Below are 21,575 nucleotides of genomic sequence, written 5' to 3'. Positions count from 1 at the left end.
CTTCGATGGTGGCTGTTGTCGTTGTGTTGCTGGTTCGAGCCCAGGGAGGAGCGAGGAGAAGGACGGAAGCTATACTGTTACACTGGCAATACTAAAGTGCCTATAAGAACATCCAATAGTCAAAAGGTTGATGAAATACAAATGGTATAGAGGGAAATAGTCCTATAATAACTACAACCTAAAACTTCTTACCTGGGAATATTGAAGACTCATGTTAAAAGGAACCACCAGCTTTCATATGTTCTCATGTTCTGAGCAAGGAACTGAAACGTTAGCACATATTGCACTTTTACTTTCTTCTCCAACACTGTTTTTGCATTACCAAATTGAACATCTTTCATTATTTACTTAAGGCTAAATTGATTTTATTGATGTATATTAAATTAAAATAAGTGTTCATTCAGTATTGTTGTAATTGTCATTTTTACAAATAAAAAATAATTACAAAAACCGTCCGATTAATCGGTATCGGCTTTTTTGGTCCTCCAATAATCGGTATCGGCGTTGAAAAATCATAATCGGTCGACCTCTAATTAAAACAGCACTTTATTCACTTTTCGCACCAAAGTACGTTCATCTCTAGGAGACAGAACTCGTCTCCTTCCTGAGTGGTATGAAGGCTGCGTGGTCCCATGGTGTTTATACCTGCGTACTATTGTTTGTACAGATGAACGTGGACCTTCAGGCGTTTGGAAATTGATCCCAAGGATGAACCAGACTTGTGGAGTTGTACAATTATTTTTCTGACGTCTTGGCTGATATCTTTTGATTTTCCCATGATGTCAAGCAGAGAGGCACTGGGTTTGAAGGTAGACTTTGAAATACATCCATAGGTACACCTCCAATTGACTGAAATGATGTCAATTAGCCTATCAGAAGCTTCTAAAGCCATGCCATCATTTTCAGTAATTTTCCAAGCTGTTTAAAGGCACAGTCAACTGAGTGTACAGTGCCTTGCGAAAGTATTCGGCCCCCTTGAACTTTGCGACCTTTTGCCACATTTCAGGCTTCAAACAAAGATATAAAACTGTATTGTTTTGTGAAGAATCAACAACAAGTCGGACACAATCATGAAGTGGAACGACATTTATTGGATATTTCAAACTTTTTTAACAAATCAAAAACTGAAAAATTGGGCGTGCAAAATTATTCAGCCCCTTTACTTTCAGTGCAGCAAACTCTCTCCAGAAGTTCAGTGAGGATCTCTGAATGATCCAATGTTGACCTAAATGACTAATGATGATAAATACAATCCACCTGTGTGTAATCAAGTCTCCGTATAAATGCACCTGCACTGTGATAGTCTCAGAGGTCCGTTAAAAGCGCAGAGAGCATCATGAAGAACAAGGAACACACCAGGCAGGTCCGAGATACTGTTGTGAAGAAGTTTAAAGCCGGATTTGGATACAAAAAGATTTCCCAAGCTTTAAACATCCCAAGGAGCACTGTGCAAGCGATAATATTGAAATGGAAGGAGTATCAGACCACTGCAAATCTACCACCTGGCCGTCCCTCTAAACTTTCAGCTCATACAAGGAGAAGACTGATCAGAGATGCAGCCAAGAGGCCCATGATCACCCTGGATGAACTGCAGAGATCTACAGCTGAGGTGGGAGACTCTGTCCATAGGACAACAATCTGTCGTATATTGCACAAATCTGGCCTTTATGGAAGAGTGGCAAGAAGAAAGCCATTTCTTAAAGATATCCATAAAAAGTGCTGTTTAAAGTTTGCCACAAGCCACCTAAGAGACACCAAACATATGGAAGAAGGTGCTCTGGTCAGATGAAACCAAAATTGAACTTTTCGGCAACAATGCAAAACGTTATGTTTGGCGTAAAAGCTACACGAGCTCATCACCCTGAACACACCATCCCCACTGTCAAACATGGTGGTGGCAGCATCTAGGTTTGGGCCTGCTTTTCTTCAGCAGGGACAGGGAAGATGGTTAAAATTGCTGGGAAGATGGATGGAGCCAAATACAGGACCATTCTGGAAGAAAACCTGATGGAGTCTGCAAAAGACCTGAGACTAGGACGGAGATTTGTCTTCCAAGACAATGATCCAAAACATAAAGCAAAATCTACAATGGAATGGTTCAAAAATAAACATATCCAGGTGTTAGTATATATAATATAATAATGACCAAGTCAAAGTCCAGACCTGAATCCAATCGAGAATCTGTGGAAAGAACTGAAAACTGCTGTTCACAAATGCTCTCCATCCAACCTCACTGAGCTCGAGCTGTTTTGCAAGGAGGAATGGGAAAAAATTTCAGTCTCTCGATGTGCAAAACTGATAGACATACCCCAAGCGACTTACAGCTGTAATCACAGCAAAAAGTGGCGCTACAAAGTATTAACTTTAGGGGGAATTCTGAATAATTTTGCATGCCCAATTTCTCAGTTTTTGATTTGTTAAAAAAGTTTGAAATATCCAATAAATGTCGTTCCACTTGATGATTGTGTCCCACTTGTTGTTGATTCTTCACAAAAATATAAAATTGTATCTTTATGTTTGAAGCCTGAAATGTGGCAAAAAGTCGCAGGGGGCCGAATACTTTCGCAAGGCACTGTATGTAAACTTCTGACCCACAGGAATTATATGTGAAATAATCTGTAAACAATTGTTAGAAAAATTACGTGTCATGCACAAAGTATATGTCCTAACAGACTTGCCAAAACTATAGTTTATCAAGAAATTTGTGGAGTGGTTGAAAAACGAGTTTTAATGACTCCAACCTAAGTGTATGTAAACTTCCGACTTCAACTGTATATAGCCTGTAGTTTATTGGAGATTAATTAATTGGAGATTAAACATATAAATTCTATTTTATCAAATTGTGATACTCTTAGTTCACTGATACTTTTTTGTATTTCTTTTTGTACTTTATGGCATTTTATTGTAACTCTTTATGTCACTGATGCTAGTAATTTGAGGCTTCTGTTCACACATCAGCTGCATAGCATGTTGACATTACAAAAAGTACCTCCAACAGTGACCGATCCATAATGGAACCTGTCAATTATTTACCTGCAAGTTACTTATTAACTGAAAATAGATTTCTTTCATTACGAGTACACAAGTAATATTGTCTAGTTGTGGGAGTGAGTTTTTCAGCCCATCCCTTTAATCTGTGCTTTCCAGTTTCAGTTTGAATCCTTCTCTTAAAACAACCTCTTAGCCTGACCAGCATTAACACAGCTACAACCATGTAATTAAACTAGTCTTAGTCGCCCGATACTCAGGTTGTAGAATGGCAGGGAGTGTCTGTATATGCTATTATGAAACCACTGAGCCCAGCCTGGTCTCATAAACTAGACGTAACATAGTAAAGTTAAATCCGGGACACTCAAATGAGTATGATACTATGTTACGTTTGGTATGGTTACAGAAAGGAGAGGTGGATGTGTGGGCGTATAATGCGAACGTCTAGCGACACAAAGGTTGCGTGTTCGAATCTGATCAAGGACAACTTTAACATTTGCACTAATTAGCACTTGGCTACAACTTTTTCGCTACTTTGCAACTATGCAGCATGTTGGGTAACACTTCTCCAAACTCAGTGGTCACCAACCGGTTAATCGCGATCGACTTGTCGATTTCCAAGGCATTTCTTTTTGAATGCCAAACAATTCTGTAAAAACCTAACGATTAAACCTTGTGTTCCTATTTTATTTTGTTAGTCTCGGGCTGTTGGTGGTAGGTGCAGCCAATTCCGCTGCCCTGCATGCCAGGTAGGCAAACTGTTGCCATTTCACGAGTGTGAAAGTACCAATTCTGCCTTCCCGGTGGGCCTGGTGAAGAAATCAAGTGCACTATGCTACCGCTGGTCAATCAGATTGCTCAGATGACCGAGTCTGCATTAAAGTAGCAGGCAATTTTTTTTTAAAGGCAACAGCAAAATTAATACTGTGAGATTTCAAAATGTTTAAAACCATGACTAGAGAGAGAATGTCAATGAATACAGCAAAGAGCTGCTGTTTTTACGAGTGAGTTTGTTTAATTTCTTACTCAGCACTGTCAACACTTTGTATTCAACACTTTTATAAGCCATAAAATGTGTGTTCTTCCTATTTCCTCTCAGGGCTACAACAAGCAGTGCAGCAGTAATGAATGAGTAGGAAAGTGTATCTATAGGCTTGTGCTGTTATTATTAGCCCAGCTAACATTAGCGGTAACAAGTCAGAATTTGTAACATTTTATACGTATTGCAAATTCATAACACATTGTACAAATGGCTATTTGTAACATATCATATGAAATGGATGGACATACATTATGAAACGTAATATATGTATTAATTTGTGTATCATACTAAATGGAGAGGGACAGATTTACTATGTTACATTTACACAAGGTAGTCAAGGTCGCTGAGCCTGGGTAGGTTCCACTTTCAGAACTGACTAATTACATATAAGCTTAACCTGTTAGGTTTCAATGTAATTTGCTGCATCCAGCAACACCTGAACGTTTTTCATAAAAGTGTCGATTTGCTCCATTGCGGAACATTCGGAGTATTCAAAATAAGTGGTAATTGTTCAATCAGTATTGTTGTAATTGTCATTATTACAAATATATTTATATATATTTTTTTTAAATTGGCCGATTAAAATCGGTATCGACTTTTTTTTGGTCCTCCAATAAATCGGTATCGGTGTTGAAAAATCATTATCGGTCGACCTCTACCCTGGAGAGCAAATTCATTGAGATTAATAATTTTATAGCCAAAATATCTTCAGACATACTATAGGCCTATTTGAACACAAAAGGCTAAATACAAAAACCTCACTCCCTGCTTATACTGTTTGTATGATGAATCTTCACAGAGTTTTTTTTTCCATAAAGAAGATCTGCTAATTTCTCCCGAGAGACCAAGAGGGACGTTGACAAACCAAGAGGCAGCAGCCTTCTGTCTGTCTGGGAGAAATGTAGCCCTGACCTCATCATCATGATGTTTTTTACTGAGACTTCTCCAAAAAAACAGAGAGAAAAAAAGGGCTGAAATAGCAGAAGCAAAAAGTGCTTTGTCCGAGGCAGGTTACTCGTCTCCCAGTCTTCAGAGAGTATCTCCTATCACAGCCAATCGTATTAATCGGTCAGATCATGACACAGGCCTATAGGCTATGGTGGTTAACTCACTTCCTGTTTTATGTAACAAAAAGGTGAGCAAACACTGTCCTGGGGTCATTTCATCTTGTTCTTCAACTACTAAAGTAAGTTGGGCTGATTTCTATAAAATAATTAACACTGTGGCACACTAGTTAGGCTACTGTGTGTTACCAGTGTTAAAACATTTGCACAATATACAGAACGGAGCTATCAGGTACTTTATTATTTGAAATATTTGAGATATAAAATAAACATCTGAATTCCTCTGTGTGTTCCGATCTCCAGGGTCGGCATTCCATTCTGAACGGTTTGGAATTAAGATCAGCCATTCTATTCTGAGTTTCTAGACTAAACTGCCACTACAGACATTGTGATATGATTTTTCATTCAAGTTAAATTCAGTTGAAATATTGCTGATGCAATGCTACAGTAGCCTACGGTTATCTTTGTTGAGGATTTTGGCATGCTCATTCAAATCCCCCAGAGAGCACAAATATTCTGTAAGTGCTACAATGATTTAGCCAAGCTGAGAGCACTGTTTCAGTATGCAGCCTATCTAAAAATAAAGAAAAGTTTTCTAACACTGAATGATTCAGGCAGCACAAAATATATTATTGCCTTTTGGCAGGAAAGGGCAATCCAATCCTTGAATACGAAGCCCATATATGTAACAATTACTATGACTGTCTTCTCAGTCTAGAGATACTCTGAGGCAAATGTCTCAGACTGGCACCCGGGCTAGAGAAAAACAAGGGTCTGGGGCCTGGGCATTACGTTACTTCCTCAACCGCATAACCTCAACCTCTTTGTCTGGTAGTGGTTTAGAACTTCCATTGAAAAGATGTAGCCATTTGTACTGATTCGCATGAACACATTCTGAGTGGAATGACTCAATTCAAAAGGAGTAATTAAAAGTAACTTATTTCTCTCTCTCAGTACATTGTCAAAAACACAAAACCAACGTTTAAAAACAGGGATTGTATTTGGCCGGGGCTCAAAATAGGCCTAATCTTTGAGTTAGACAGTACAGCACATGAAGAGTACAGTTACAATCATACTATGAAATGCAATCTTCAAGACCTAATAGCATGTTTCATCTGGGATGCAAGATGTAACTACAAAAAGGTCCACATTTCTTCCATAATTAATTTCATTGCTATTTCAAATTTCTATTTAAAATATAACTTCCCGTAGGCAGTGGAAATTCTCCTTTATGCGATATTGGCTTTACCACGTGGGCCGGTCCTCAATCAACACAAAATTTCCCATAATGACGAAGCAAAAACACGCAAATATTATAAGACAAAAAAAACTGAAATATCACATTAACATAACTATTCAGACCCTTTACTCAGTACTTTGTTGAAGCACCTTTGGCAGCGATTACAGACTAGACTATTCGTGGGTATGATGCTAAAAGCTGGGCACATCTGTCTTTGGGGAGTTTCTCACATTCTTCTCTGCAGATCCTCTCAAGCGGTGTCAGGTTGGCTGGGGAGCGTCGCAGCACAGATGTTCAGGTCTCTCCAGATATGTTAGATCAGGTTCAAGTCCGGGCTCTGGCTGGGCCACTCAGGGACATTTAGAGACCTATCGCGAAGTCACTCCTGCGTTGTCTTGGTTGTGTACTTAAGGCCGTTGTCCTGTTGGAAGGTGAACCTTCACACCAGTCTGAGGTCCTAAGCGCTCTGGAGCAGGTTTTCATCAAAGATCTCTGTACTTTGCTCCGTTCATCTTTCTCTCGGTCCTGACTAGTCTCCCAGTTCCTGCCGCTAAATAACATCCCCACAGCATGATACTGCCACCACCATGCGTCACTGTAGGGATGGTGCCAGATTTCTCCAGATGTGACACTTGGCATTCAAGCCATAGTGTTCAATCTTGGTTTCATCAGAACAGAGAATGTTTATCATGGTCTGAGAGTCCTTTAGGCAAATTCCAAGCAGGCTGTCATGTGCCTTTTACTGGGGAGTGGCTTCTGTCTGGCCACTCCCCCATAAAGGCCTGATTGGTGGAGTGCTAACAAGATGGTTGTCCTTTTGGAAGGTTCTCCCATCTTCACAGAGGAACTCTGGAGCTCTGTCAGAGTGACCATCGGGTTCTTGGTCACCTCTCTGACCAAGGACCTTCTCCCCTGATTGCTCAGTTTGGCTGGGCGGCTAGCTCTAGAAAAAGTCTCAGTTTGGAACCACCTCTTCCATTTAAGAATAATGGTTGCCAATGTGTTCTTGGGGACCTTCAAATGCTGCAGAAATGTTTTGGTACTTTTCTCCAGATCTGTGCCTTAACACAATCCTGTCTCAGAGGCCAATGGAGAATTCCTTTGACCTCATGGCATGGTTTTTGCGCTGAAATACACTGTAAACTGTGGGACCTTATACAGACAGGTGTGTGCCTTTCCAAATTATGTCCAATCAATTTAACTTACCACAGATGGACTCCAATCAAGTTGCAGAAACATCTCAATGATGATCAATGGAAAGAGGATGTACCTGAGCTCAACTTAAAGTCTCATTGCAAAGGGTCTGAATACTTATTTACATACCTTTTTTTATTATTTTTTATTCCTAAAAACCTGTTTTCACTTTTTCATTATGGGGTATTGTGTAGATTGAGGAGGAAAAAGTTAGTGCCTTCAGAAAGTATTCACACCACTTTACTTTTTACATATTTTGTTGCATTACAAAGTGGGATTAAAACTGATTGCATTGTACATTTAGTTAACAATCTACACAAAATGCTCTAATGTCAAAGTGGAAGAAAAATGTGAATATGACTGTTATTATTGGAAATATGTATTGCTTAGATAAGTATTCAACACCCTGAATCAATACATGTTAGAACAACCTTTGGGATCGATACCAGATGTGAGTCTGTCTGGGTAAATCTTAAAGATTATTGCACAATAGAGGACGGCCGATTAATTATGGGCCGATTTCAAATTGTCATAACAATCGGTAATCTGCCGTTTTGGATGCCGATTACATTGCAATACACGAGGAGACCACCTGTTACGCAAGTGCAGCAAGGAGCCACGGTAAGTTGCTAGTTACCATTAAACTTATCTTATAAAATAAAATCAACCTTAACATAATCACTAGTTAACTACACATGGTTGATGATACTACTGCTTCAAGGAGGGCCACCATTGTTCCTGTTCCCAAGAAAGCTAAGGTAACTGAGCTAAACGAACGACCCGTAGCACTCACTTCCGTCATCATGAAGTGCTTTGAGAGACTAGTCAAGGACCATATCACCTCCACCCTACCTGACACCCTAGACCCACTCCAATTTGCTTACCGCCCAAATAGGTCCACAGACGATGCAATCTCAACCACACTGCCCTAACCCATCTGGACAAGAGGAATACCGATGTGAGAAAACGGTTCATCGACTACAGCTCGGCATTTAACACCATAGTGCCCTCCAAGCTCATCATCAAGCTCGAGACCCTGGTTCTCGACCCCGCCCTGTGCAACTGGGTACTGGACTTCCTGACGGGCCGCCCCCAGGTGGTGAGGGTAGGTAACAACATCTCCACCCCGCTGATCCTCAACACTCGGGCCCCACAAGGGTGCGTTCTGTGCCCTCTCCTGTACTCCCTGTTCACCCAAGACTGCGTGGCCACACACGCCTCCAAATCAATCAAGTTTGTGGAGGACACAACAGTGGTAGGCTTGATTACCAACAACGACGAGACAGCCTACAGGGAGGTGAGGGCCCTCGGAGTGTGGTGTCAGGAAAATAACCTCACACTCAACGTCAACAAAACTAAGGAGATGATTGTGGACTTCAGGAAACACCCCCAATCCACATCGATGGAACAGTAGTGGAGAGGGTAGTAGGTTTTAAGTTCCTCGGCGTACACATCACAGACAAACTGAATTGGTCCACTAACACAGACAGCATCGTGAAGAAAGCGCAGCAGCGCCTTTTCAACCTCAGGAGGCTGAAGAAATTTGGCTCGTCACTAAAAGCACTCAAACTTCTACAGATGCACAATCGAGAGCATCCTGTCGGGCTGTATCACCGTCTGGTACGGCAACTGCTCCGGCCACAACCGTAAGGCTCTCCAGAGGGTAGTGAGGTCTGCACAACGCATCACCGGGGGCAAACTACCTGCCTTCCAGGACACCTACACCACCCGTTGTCACAGGAAGGCCATAAAGTTCATCAAGGACAACAACCACCCGAGCCACTGCCTGTTCACCCCGCTATCATCCAGAAGGCGAGGTCAGTACAGGTGCATCAAAGCTGGGACCGAGAGACTGAAAAACAGCTTCTATCTCAAGGCCAACAGACTGTTAAACAGCCACCACTAACATTGAGTGGCTGCTGCAAACACACTGACTCAACTCCAGCCACTTTAATAATGGGAATGGATGGAAATTGATGGAAAATATATCACTAGCCACTTTAAACAATGCTACTTAATATAATGTTTACATACGCTACATTATTCATCTCATATGTAAACCTATATACTGTACTCTATATCTACTGCATCTTTATGTAATACATGTATCACTAGCCACTTTAAACTATGCCACTTTGTTTACATACTCATCTCATATGTATATACTGTACCCGATACCATCTACTGCATCTTGATTATGTTGCTCTGTATCATCACTCATTCATATATCTTTATGTACGTATTCTTTATCCCTTTACACTTGTGTGTGTATAAGGTAGTAGTTTTGGAATTGTTAGCTAGATTACTCGTTGGTTATTACTGCATTGCCGGAACGAGAAGCACAAGCATTTCGCTACACTTGCATTAACATCTGCTAACCATGTGTATGTGACAAATAAAATTTGATTTGATTTTACTAGTTTAACTAGCTTGTCCTGCTTTGCATATAATCAATGCGGTGCCTGTTAACCTGTTACTCCTACCCCCTACTTTTTCGAACATTCTGTTAAAAATCGCGCAACATTTCAGCACCCTGCTACTCATGCCAGGAATATAGTATATGCATATGATTAGTATGTGTGGATAGAAAACACTCAGACGTTTATAAAACTGGTTAAATCACGGCTGTGACTATAACAGAACGTGCGTTTTATCAAAAAGTGCAGGAAAATCTGATCACTGAAAATGGAAAAATATATCCATGCGCCACTTCAACCGAATGATAAAGGTGAACCACATTAAATGGGGCCGAGGTTGCAATACCTACAGCTTCCACACGATGTCAACAGTCTTGTCAGTTGCCTAGGCTTTGTTTCTTGGTCAAACGAACAAGAGACAGCCCATTTCTTCAGGTCCTCGACCGGATATTTTGGTTGAGATTTACCCGGACATTATTTCCAGACGTACAGCTATAGAATATACATCGCCTCGTGATCAATTTGATCGCTTATTAACGTTTACTAATACCTAAAGTTGCATTACAAAAGTATTGCGAAGTGTTTTGTGAAAGTTTATCGTCGACTTCTTTAATTTAAAAAAATGACGTTACATTATAAAACGCTATTTTTTCCGTTGATCACACAGTCTTCATAGATCGATATCTAGGCTATATATGGACCGATTTAATCGGAAAAAAAGACCCAATAGTGTTTATGGGACATCTAGGAGTGCCAACAAAGAAGATGGTCAAAGGTAATGAATGTTTTATATTTTATTTGTGCGTTTTGTGTAGCCCCGACTATGCTAATTATTTTGTTTACGTCCCCTGCGGGTCTTTTGGGGTGTTACATGCTATCAGATAATAGCTTCTCATGCTTTCGCCGAAAAGCATTTTAAAAATCTGACTTGTTGCCTGGATTCACAACGAGTGTAGCTTTAATTCAATACCCTGCATGTGTATTTTAATGAACGTTTGAGTTTTAACGAGTGCTATTAGCATTTAGCGTAGCGCATTTGCATTTCCAGATGTCTAGATGGGACGCCTGCGTGTCAGGTAGGAGCAAGAGTTTAATTTATCATCGAATCAGAACCTACTTTGCCAAAGGGGTGATGAATTAACAAAAGCACATTCACGGAAAAAAAGCACAATGGTTGCACAGATGTACCTAACCATAAACATCAATGACTTTCTTAAAATCAATACACAGAAGTATATACACTGCTCAAAAAATAAAGGGAACACTAAAATAACACATCCTAGATCTGAATGAAATATTCTTATTAAATACTTTTTTCTTTACATAGTTGAATGTGCTGACAACAAAATCAAAAATTATCAATGGAAATCAAATGTATCAACCCATGGAGGTCTGGATGTGGAGTCACACTCAAAATTAAAGTGGAAAACCACATTACAGGCTGATCCAACTTTGATGTAATGTCCTTAAAACAAGTCAAAATTAGGCTCAGTAGTGTGTGTGGCCTCCACGTGCCTGTATAACCTCCCTACAACGCCTGGGCATGCTCCTGATGAGGTGGCGGATAGTCTCCTGAGGGATCTCCTTCCAGACCTGGACTAAAGCATCCGCCAACTCCTGGACAGTCTGTGGTGCAACGTGGCGTTGGTGGATGGGGCGAGACATGATGTCCCAGATGTGCTCAATTGGATTCAGGTCTGGGGAACGGGCGGGCCATTCCATAGCATCAATGCCTTCCTCTTGCAGAAACTGCTGACACACTCCAGCCACATGAGGTCTAGCATTGACTTGCATTAGGAGGAACCCAGGCCCAACCGCACCAGCACATGGTCTCACAAGGGGTCTGAGGATCTCATCTCGGTACCTAATGGCAGTCAGGCTACCCTCTGGCGAGCACATGGAGGGATGTGCGGCCCCCCAAAGAAATGCCACCCCACACCATGATTGACCCACCACCAAACCGGTCATGCTGGAGGATGTTGCAGGCAGCAGAACGTTCTCCACGGCGTCTCCAGACTGTCACGTCTGTCACGTGCTCAGTGTGAACCTGCTTTCATATATGAAGAGCACAGGGCGCCAGTGGCGAATTTGCCAATGTTGGTGTTCTCTGGCAAATGCCAAATGTCCTCCATGGTGTTGGGCTGTAAGCACAACTCCCACCTGTGGACGTCGGGCCCTCATATCACCCTCATGGAGTCTGTTTCTGACCGTTTGAGCAGACACATGCACATTTGTGACCTGCTGGAGGTCATTTTGCAGAGCTCTGGCAGTGCTCCTCCTTGCACAAAGGCGGAGGTAGCGGTCCTGCTGCTGGGTTGTCGCCCTCCTACAGCCTCCTCCACGTCTCCTGATGTACTGGCCTGTCTCCTGGTAGCGCCTCCATGCTCTGGACACTACGCTGACAGACACAGCAAACCTTCTTTCCACAGCTCGCATTGATGTGCCACCCTGGATGAGCTGCACAACCTGAGCCACTTGTGTGGGTTGTAGACTCAGTCTCATGCTACCACTAGAGTGAAAGCACCGCCAGCATTCAAAAGTGACAAACATCGGCCAGGAAGCATAGGAACTGAGAAGTGGTCTGTGGTTATCACCTGCAGAACCACTCCTTTATTGGGGGTGTCTTGCTAATTGCCTATAATTTCCACCTGTTGTCTATTCCTTTTGCACAACAGCATGTGAAATGTATTGTCAATCAGTGTTGCTTTCTAAGTGGACAGTTTGATTTCACAGAAGTGTGATTGACTTGGAGTTACATTGTGTGTTCCCTTAATTTTTTTGAGCAGTGTATTTTTTTTAAACCTGCATATTTAGTTCAGACATTCATGTTAACAGGCAATATTAACTAGGGAAAGTGTGTCACTTCTCTTGCGTTCAGTGCAAGCAGAGTCCGGGTATATGCAGCAGTTTGGGCCGCCTGCCTCGCTGCGAACTGTGTGAAGAGCATTTCTTCCTAACAAAGACCATCATTAATTTGCCAGAATTGTACATAATTATGACTTAACATTGCACAACCTTCAATGTAACAGCAATATTTAGACTTAGTGTTGCCACCGGTTCGATAAAATACAGAACGGTTTCCATATTTCACTGAAAGAATAAACCTTTTGTTTTCGAAATGCTAGTTTCCAGATTTGCCCATATAAATGACCAAAGCCTTGTATTTCTGTGTGTTTATTATATTTTAACTAAGTAACTAAGTCCATGATTTGATAGAGCAGTCGACAGCAGCATGCTCGTAAGCATTCATTCAAACAGCACTTTCCTGCGTTTGCCAGCAGCTTTTCGCAATGCTTGAAGCACAGTGCTGTTTATGACTTCAAGCCTATCAACTCCCAAGATTAGGCTGGCAATACAAAGTGCCTGCAAGAACATCCAACAGTCAAAAGGTATATGAAATACAAAAGGTCCTATAATTCCTACAACCCCAAACTTCTTAACTGGGAATATTGACGACTCATGTTAAAAGGAACCACCAGCTTTCAAATATTCTCTCATGTTCTGAGCAAGGAACTTAAACGTTAGCTTTTTTACATGGCACATTTTGCACTTTTACTTTCTTCTCCAACACTGTTTTTGCATCATTTACACCAAAATGAACATGTTTGATTATTTATTTGAGACCAAATATGTATTATATTAAGTTAACATAAGTGTTAAATCAGTATTGTTGTAATTGTCATTATTACAAATATGTGAAAATTAAATTTTTTAAAAATGGGCCAATTAATAGGTATCGGCTTTTTTGGGGTTCTCCAATAATCTGTATCTGTGTTGAAAAATAAAATCGGTCAACCTCTATTGTACAATATTCGCCCTTATTTTTTTCAAATTTCTTAATGCTCTGTCAAGTTGGTTGTTGATCATTGTTAGTCTATTGCAAGACTTATATGGCTAAGCTAATTGAGGTCAAAATTGTAACTAGGCAACCAATGTAAACTAACTCAGCAGGACCCGGTCTTTCAAAGATAATTAGTAAAAATCCAAATAACTTCACAGATCTTCATTGCAAAGGGTTTAAACACTGTCTTCCATGGTTGTTCAATGAACCATAAACAATTAATGAAAATGCACCTGTGGAACGGTAGTTAAGACACTAACAGCTTACAGACAGTAGGCAATTAAGGTCACAGTTCTGAAAACTTAGGACACTAAAAGAAGCCTTTCTACTGACTCTGAAAAACACCAAAGACGCCCAGGGTCCCTGCTCATCTGCGTGAACGTGCATGAGGACTGCAGATGTGGCCAGGGCAAAAAATTGCAATGTCCGTACTGTGAGAAGCCCAAGACAGCGCTACAGGGAGACAGGACGGACAGCTAATCGTCCTCGCAGTGGCAGACCACATGTAACACCTGCACAGGATCGGTACATTTGAACACCTGCAGGACAGGTACAGGATGGCAACAATAACTGCCCAAGTTACACCAGGAACGCACAATCCCTCCATCAGTGCTCAGACTGTCCGCAATAGGCTGAGAGAGGCTGGACTGAGGGCTTGTAGGCCTGTTGTAAGGCAGGTCCTCACTAGACATCACAGGCAACAACGTCTGCTATGGGCACAAATAGGCCTGGCTAAAAGTGCTCTTCACCGACGAGTCGCAGTGGGGTGAGGGTCGGATTTTCATTTATCGTCGAAGGAATGAGTGTTACACCTAGGCCTGTACTCTGGAGCGGGATCGATTTGGAGGTGAAGGGTTCGTCATGTTCTTGGGCGTTGTGTCACAGCATCATCAGACTGCCTGCAATGACAACACGCTCAGTCTCAACGCTGTGCGTTACAGGGAAGACATCCTCCTCCCTCATGTGGTACCCTTCCTGCATGCTCATCCTGGCATGACCCTCCAGCATGACAATGCCACCAGCCATACTGCTCATTCTGTGCGTGATTTCCTGCAAGACAGGAATGTCAGTGTTCTGCCATGGCCAGAGAAGAGCCCGGATCTCAATCCAATCGAGCACGTCTGTGACCTATTCGATCGGAGGGTGAGGGCTAGAGCCATTCCCCCCAGAAATATCCGTCAACTTGCAGGTGCCTTGGTGGAAGAGTGGGGTAACATCTCACAGCACGAACTGACAAATCTGGTGCAGTCCGTGAGGAGATGCACTGCAGTACTTAATGCAGCTTTCTGTTAGTCGCATGTCTATGAAACTTGTTCAGTTTATGTCTCAGTTGTTGTATCTTATGTTCATACAAATATTTGCGCATGTTAAAGTTAGCTGAAAATAAATGCAGTTGACAGTGAGGTTATTTCTTTTTTTTGCTGAGTTTTATATTTGGCCTATGAATTTGTCTCCCAGTGTGTCTGTTGGAAAGTAGATTGAACCAAGTTATCCTCTAGGATTTTGCCTGTGCTTAGCTATATTTTGTTTCTTTTTTATCCTAAAAAAACAAAAGTCCCAGGCTCTTGCAGATGACAAGCATACCAGTAACATGACGCAGCCACCACAATACTTGAAAATATGAAGTGGTACGCAGTGATGTGTTGGATTTACCCCAAACATAACACTGTGTTCAGGACAAAAACATTATTTCTTGGACACATTTTTTGCAATATTACTTTTGTAAACAAGATGCAGGTTTTAGAATATTTGTATTCTGTACAGGCTTCCTTTTCACTCTGTAATTTAGGTTAGTATTGTGAAATAACTACAATGTTGTTGATTCATACTCAGTTCTCCTATCACAGCCATTAAAGTTGAACTATTTTAAAATCACCATTGCCCTCATGGTGAAATCCCTTAATGGTTTTCTTCCTTTCCGGCAAATGAGTTATGAAGGGCGCCTATATCTTTTTAATGACTGAGTGTATTGACACACCATCCAAAGTGTAATTAATAACCGCACCATGCTGAAAGGGATATTCGATGTCGTGTTTTTTTATTTATTATTTATTTTAATCTACCAATAGGTTCCCTTCTTCGAACAATTGGAAAACCTCCCTGGTATTTGTGCATCAATATGTGCTTAAAATTCACTGCTTGACAAAGGGACCTTACATATGATGCAACTTATCTAACTTAACCTTTTGCGTGTAGGGGGCAGTATTTTAGTTTTGGGCTAAAAAACGTACCCATTTGAAACGGCCTATTTCTCAGCCCCAGAAACTAGAATATGCATATAATTGTGAGATTAGGGTAGAAAACGCTCTAAAGTTTCCAAACTGTCAAAATATTGTCTGCGAGTATAACAGAACTGATATTGCAGGCGAAAACCTGTGGAAAATCCAATCCGGAAGTGCCTCTTATTTTGAAACCTCTCTGTTCCTATGCATGCCTATCCTCCATTTAAAGGGATATCAACCAGATTAATTTTTCTATGGCTTCCCTAAGGTGTCAGTCCTTAGACAGTTTCAGGCTTTTATTTTGAAAAATGAGTGAAAAAGATCACATTGCGTAAGTGGATAGGTGGGGGCACTCAGAGTCAGTTTTGCGTAACAGAGTAAAGAGGCCATTGTTTCTCCCGGTCCTATTGAAAAACTTACACTCACTGTTGATATATTATCAAATATATATTTTAAAAACAACCTGAGGATTGATTCTAAAAAACGTTGTACATGTTTCTGTGGACATTATGGATATTATTTGGAATTTTTGCCTGCGTTGTCATGACCGCTCTTTCCTGTGGATTTCTCAACATAACGCGACAAACAAACAGATGTATTTGAATATAAAAATAACCTTTATGGAACAAAAGGAACATTTGTTGTGTAACTGGGAGTCTCGTGAGTGAAAACATCCGAAGATCAAAAGGTATACGATTAATTTGATTGCTTTTCTGATTTGTGACCTAGCTACTTAATGCTTAGTGTACATAATGTTTTATCGATAAACTTACAAACGCTTAGATTGCTTTCGCTGTAAAGCATAATTTCAAAATCTGAGACGACGGGTGGATTAAAAAAAAGGCTAAACTGTGTTTTGCAATATTGCACTTGTGATTTCATGAATACGAATATTTTTTTGTAATGTTATTTGACTGTGGCGCTATGCTATTCAGTGGTTGCTGATGACAATTATGCCGCTTAAGGGATGGGTAGCGTCAAGAAGTTAAGCACGTTAACTTATTTAGGCAATAACAAAAAAGGGTTAAATACTTTAAGACATTTCAGGTTTTCATTTTTTATTGATTTGTAAAAATGTCTATAAACATAACTCCACTTTGAAATTATGGGGTATTGTGTGTACATCAGTGACACAGTCAATTTAATCCATTTTAAATGCAGGCTGCAACAACAAAATATGAAAAAGGCAAGGGGTGTGAATACTTTCTGAAGGCACTGTAAATGACCGACTGCCAAAACTCACTTCAGCCGTTACCATGAACAAACATTCAAAAGGACTGAACTTCACACAGCCAGTCTCCTTATGGTGGTACAAGCTCAACAAGTCGCAGCCTAAGTCTAGCGTTTGGACAATCACACACACAGCATTCATTGTCCCCAATACCCTACGCCAGCCCAAGCTGAACCAGATTTGACCGACCACCTTGATTCGATCTTATGAAGCAACATTTTAAGTTGTGTTTTTTACATTGGATAAAAGCAGACACACAGAGCTACAAAATGGTATATCATACACTGCATTTGAAGAACAATGGGAAATAATTCTGCTTTGAAAGTTGATCAACTTGTAACCTCACTTTTGAGAAAATGGCCTTTGAATATTTTGGTAGCTACTGGAGAGCTCTTCGTCTACACCATTTCAGCATTGTTCACACCCTCTTAAGTTTTAGCCCCACCCATCTCTTTTAGGGTTGATCTGAGAGTTCTGTCCTAACAACAACAACAACAGTCAAGCACCCAAGCTAACGTGCTAATGTTGGCTAGCTTACCTAACTACTTCCAGACAAATGAGAGAACAGCTCAGACCATTTTACTCGCCTTAGCAAAGCTGTTAAGTTATCCAAAGTGTTGGTGACTGCAAATGTGCTGCTGGCAACAATTTACACTTTTTTTGCCAATGTTTACTGACAGACATTGGCCATATTCAACGGGTGTTGAGTTTCGGGAATTCGTCAGTTATTCTGTGCTCTGGCACACAGACGAGAGTGCTCTGAAATCGGAGTAGATAGACTTAGCTGGTAAATTCGCTCTGGCTATCAGTTGTCGCAGTGACATTCTATTGAAATTGATACTTGAAGATGTGTTGCTAGCTAAACAATTAACCATAATCCCAACTCATGACGTTACTACCCTGCATGAATCTGCAGGTAGCTAACCAACCAGGTTTAACGTTAGCTAGCTAACATTAGGCTATAACTAGCAAAGCAAATGGCTCCAACATACAAATAATATGATACACGTAACTTTAGCTAGCTAGCCAGACAGCTAATGTTAGCTAGCTAGCTAACAGTACCCTTTAACTTTAAATGAAAATGATTACCTACACATACTGATGAGCTCAAATAAACAGAAGCATGCAATTTGGAAGACCAATCCAAACTCAACTTTCAGCATGTCCAGCCCAAAAATGATCTCAGCTATTCATGGCTAGCGGGAAGGTTGCTGCTTTTTTCTGCGGCTAAACCAACTAGGCTCGTAATTTAACAATTGTATTCATATTTATAGATGGCATACAGGTCTGTTATTAAGACACATTAAAGTTCACATCTTCCAGAAGGAATTTCTGCCAAAAAACGCATTTTGATATAATAAAAGTGTCTCTTCTGTGAAGTAGTGACCTAGTACACCTAGTTTCCTGAAACTAGTCACAAATGGCTGACAACATTGAATGTGACTGACAACTTACCTAACGCCTGCATTTAAGAACCACACTCTCCTAGCAAGCAATCCAGGGTATTCTGGGTAGCACTTTCTCACCTCTGGACTGTAGGGTTGATGGAGTCTGTCTGGACGGTGATAACTAACTCTGAATAGCCCAACACTAAAAGTGTGGCGGAGGAAACAACATGTACATCCTGCCGAAGAAGACACTTCCACTCTGGTGAATCCAAGCTGAAGTAAATGGGCTGCATTATTTATGCTCTGCAGTGTGGGCTGGGCTCTCAGGCCTTCTGGCTTCTACAAGCCTAGAGCTGTGAGTCAGAGAGACTTCACCATTCCATCACATGGAACGACAAGACAATTATAGCACAAAACTATTCATTGACATTTGTAATCAATTCCTGTAATGGTACACAAGTCACCAACTTGCATGAATTGATGGGAATCAAGTAATGTTGGTGAGCATGGGGAAACTATTAGAACGAGAACATGCTAAATGTAGCAGCAGAGTGTTAAAGCCTAAGCAAAAAGCATGGAAATCAAATCCCCATTTGATTTGTTACTTATTTTCCAAGTAGCCCAATGCGATGGAAAACTCATATGCTTCCATTAACTCTAACGCTACACAGGGGTGACACACAAATCAGGATGTTGACATTTGGGAATATAATTTCCTGCTATTCACTGAAGCATGAGTGCAAAAGATCCTAAACTACAAGCAAGAGGCTTGTAGTGATGTGTTAGTGATACAAGCTAGCATTGGAGTGGTTAAAGCTTACTACAAACTGTGTCTACTAGTCAGAGCTAATAATGCAACACTATGACAAATGCTAACAGGCTGACCGCATGCGTCACATGTGCGAGCATTGCAAAATAAAATGTAGAAATCTGTGTTATTCAATTATTGCACCCACACTGCTCGCACTGCCAACGAGCGTCTGCGTTGCCAAGGGATAAAATAGAAATCAGTTCTATTTCTGACGCAGATCGCGCTGCAAGTCCTGCCTCTCCTATCTCATTGGTTTATAGAAGCAGGTACCCAAGTGCCATCTCCTCATTGGTTATACCCACGTGGGTGACTGAAAGAAACGAGGTCAATGGCGGTAATGTACCTAATCAATGAAACTTTCCTATCGCAAAAGAAAAAGTCTGTAAGGAAGATGGATGACTAGAAACGATTCAGTTGACCGTTTGCTGTATGGATTAATTGGCGGCGTAGAGGACCTTGCGTGCCGTGATCGCTTTTGGTGTGGGGGGACAAAATATATGTATGCACAATGGCACTCGCGCGCAGCCATTTTGGGTTCCGTGTAAGGTTGCATGTTCGTAAATAAACTAAAACAAACAGCAAGAAGACCCCCTTTGGAGAAAAAAAATAAAAAACACTTGGAAGCTCGAGAAAAAAAGCACTCCATTTCTGTGTTGCTTGGTGCATTCACCTGACGATGACCCTGATGATTTTGTGTTAGACCAGAGGATCCTGAGTGGTCTCGAAAGGCAAAACCTTTACAATGATGTGTTGACCCTGAAGCAGTCAGTGCACAGTGGAGTTCTTCCCAGTGAGAACCCTCCAGAAGTCCAGCACAGTGGCATCTTTGAACCGGACAGACGTCATTAAAAACACAGTGCATCTTAGGGATGCAAGCCAAGATAAACCTCTCTAAAAACAAGTAGTCTTAAAGGTATGAGGAAGATACAACATCCAAGCAAGATAAACACTGCGCAATGGTAAAAGATAGACTAATGTAATCTAAAAAGTATCTTCCCCTGCTCAATATGTTAAGTCTAGTTAATAAACATCACACCATTTTGCAATGTCCTTAGAAACTGAGGCAAAAGCTGTTATTCTCCTTAGATAGGGCTCAACATATGTATCCTCCACTCTTCGTTGAGATTGCTGCCATGGGTTAAGAGTGATCTGCAGTGTGGCTGGTAAGGCTAGTCTGTACAAGACGATGACCTCAGCACAACTAGCTAGATGTGTATGCTAATAGCCTAATATTTACATATCGTTAATATGATTCATTCAGCTATACCATGGTGTTAAGTCAATTTTGTTTTGTGATCTTACACTAACACACAATGCAGGGGCCCACTGCTAACCATCTAGTAGATCCAAAATCTGTTGTTATCCCTTACTGGCATCCATCTCCCTCATCTTTCCATTTTCTGTCTGCTGAAAACAGGGTTCCATGTGGCATGATATTTGATTATGTACTTGGTCACAGAGGTGTAGCACCCATAGAGGGCAAGTGTCCCTTCAAATTTGTCCCGTTTAAAAAATATGTATATCTGTAACACTACAAGCCACCTAGCAATTTTATGAAGTTGCCTTTACCTAGCCCAGATAGATTCCCAACATTCCAACCATTCCAACCTCAACCTAGCTACCAAGAAGCAATTTCAAGCTATCAATCAAGTTAAAGTAGCTAACTCGTCTAACTATCTTAGTTGGCATGCCTTCTGGCAAATTTAGTAGACTTTAGAAAAGCAAGCAATAATAGAATTTTAAAAATACTGAATAAGGATGAGTTTATAAATTCATTCTGGAGTGCCATTGTGTGCTCAGAGTGCACTCTGGGCATTCGTAAATTCTGAGTGTTGTTGGATTGTCTGTTCGTAAATTTAGAGTGTTACACTCTCAGAGCGCACACTGGACGATCTGGCCGAGAAGTAGGTTTGATCTGAGTGTTCTGATCTCACAATGACAGTCAAGCACCCAAGCCAAATGGCTAAAGTTGGCTAGCTTGCTAGCTATTTCCAGAAACAAATGAGAGAACACCTCACTCCGACCATTTTACTTTCCCTAGCAGAGCAGAGCAGGTTAGGCTGTTTCGTTATCTGGAGCATTAGTAACTAACTGTGCTGCTGGCAACAATTTAATAGTAAAACAATTTAAGAATGCA

The 21,575-nt window shown here is 41.0% G+C and overlaps 1 protein-coding gene across 1 annotated transcript in view; it reads right to left on the bottom strand.

Moving 5' to 3' along the window:
- The window catches only part of LOC123997903 (microtubule-associated protein 1B-like), a 59,079-nt gene that overhangs the window by 36,476 nt on the left and 1,028 nt on the right, over positions 1-21,575 (bottom strand). The gene's annotated exons all lie outside the window — the stretch shown is intronic.

Source organism: Oncorhynchus gorbuscha, linkage group LG02 (genome assembly GCF_021184085.1).
Source record: "Oncorhynchus gorbuscha isolate QuinsamMale2020 ecotype Even-year linkage group LG02, OgorEven_v1.0, whole genome shotgun sequence".
NCBI classification, from domain to species: domain Eukaryota; kingdom Metazoa; phylum Chordata; class Actinopteri; order Salmoniformes; family Salmonidae; genus Oncorhynchus; species Oncorhynchus gorbuscha.
The sequence above is the reverse complement of the archived record's forward strand: the minus strand, read 5'-3'. Positions and strand labels throughout refer to the sequence as shown.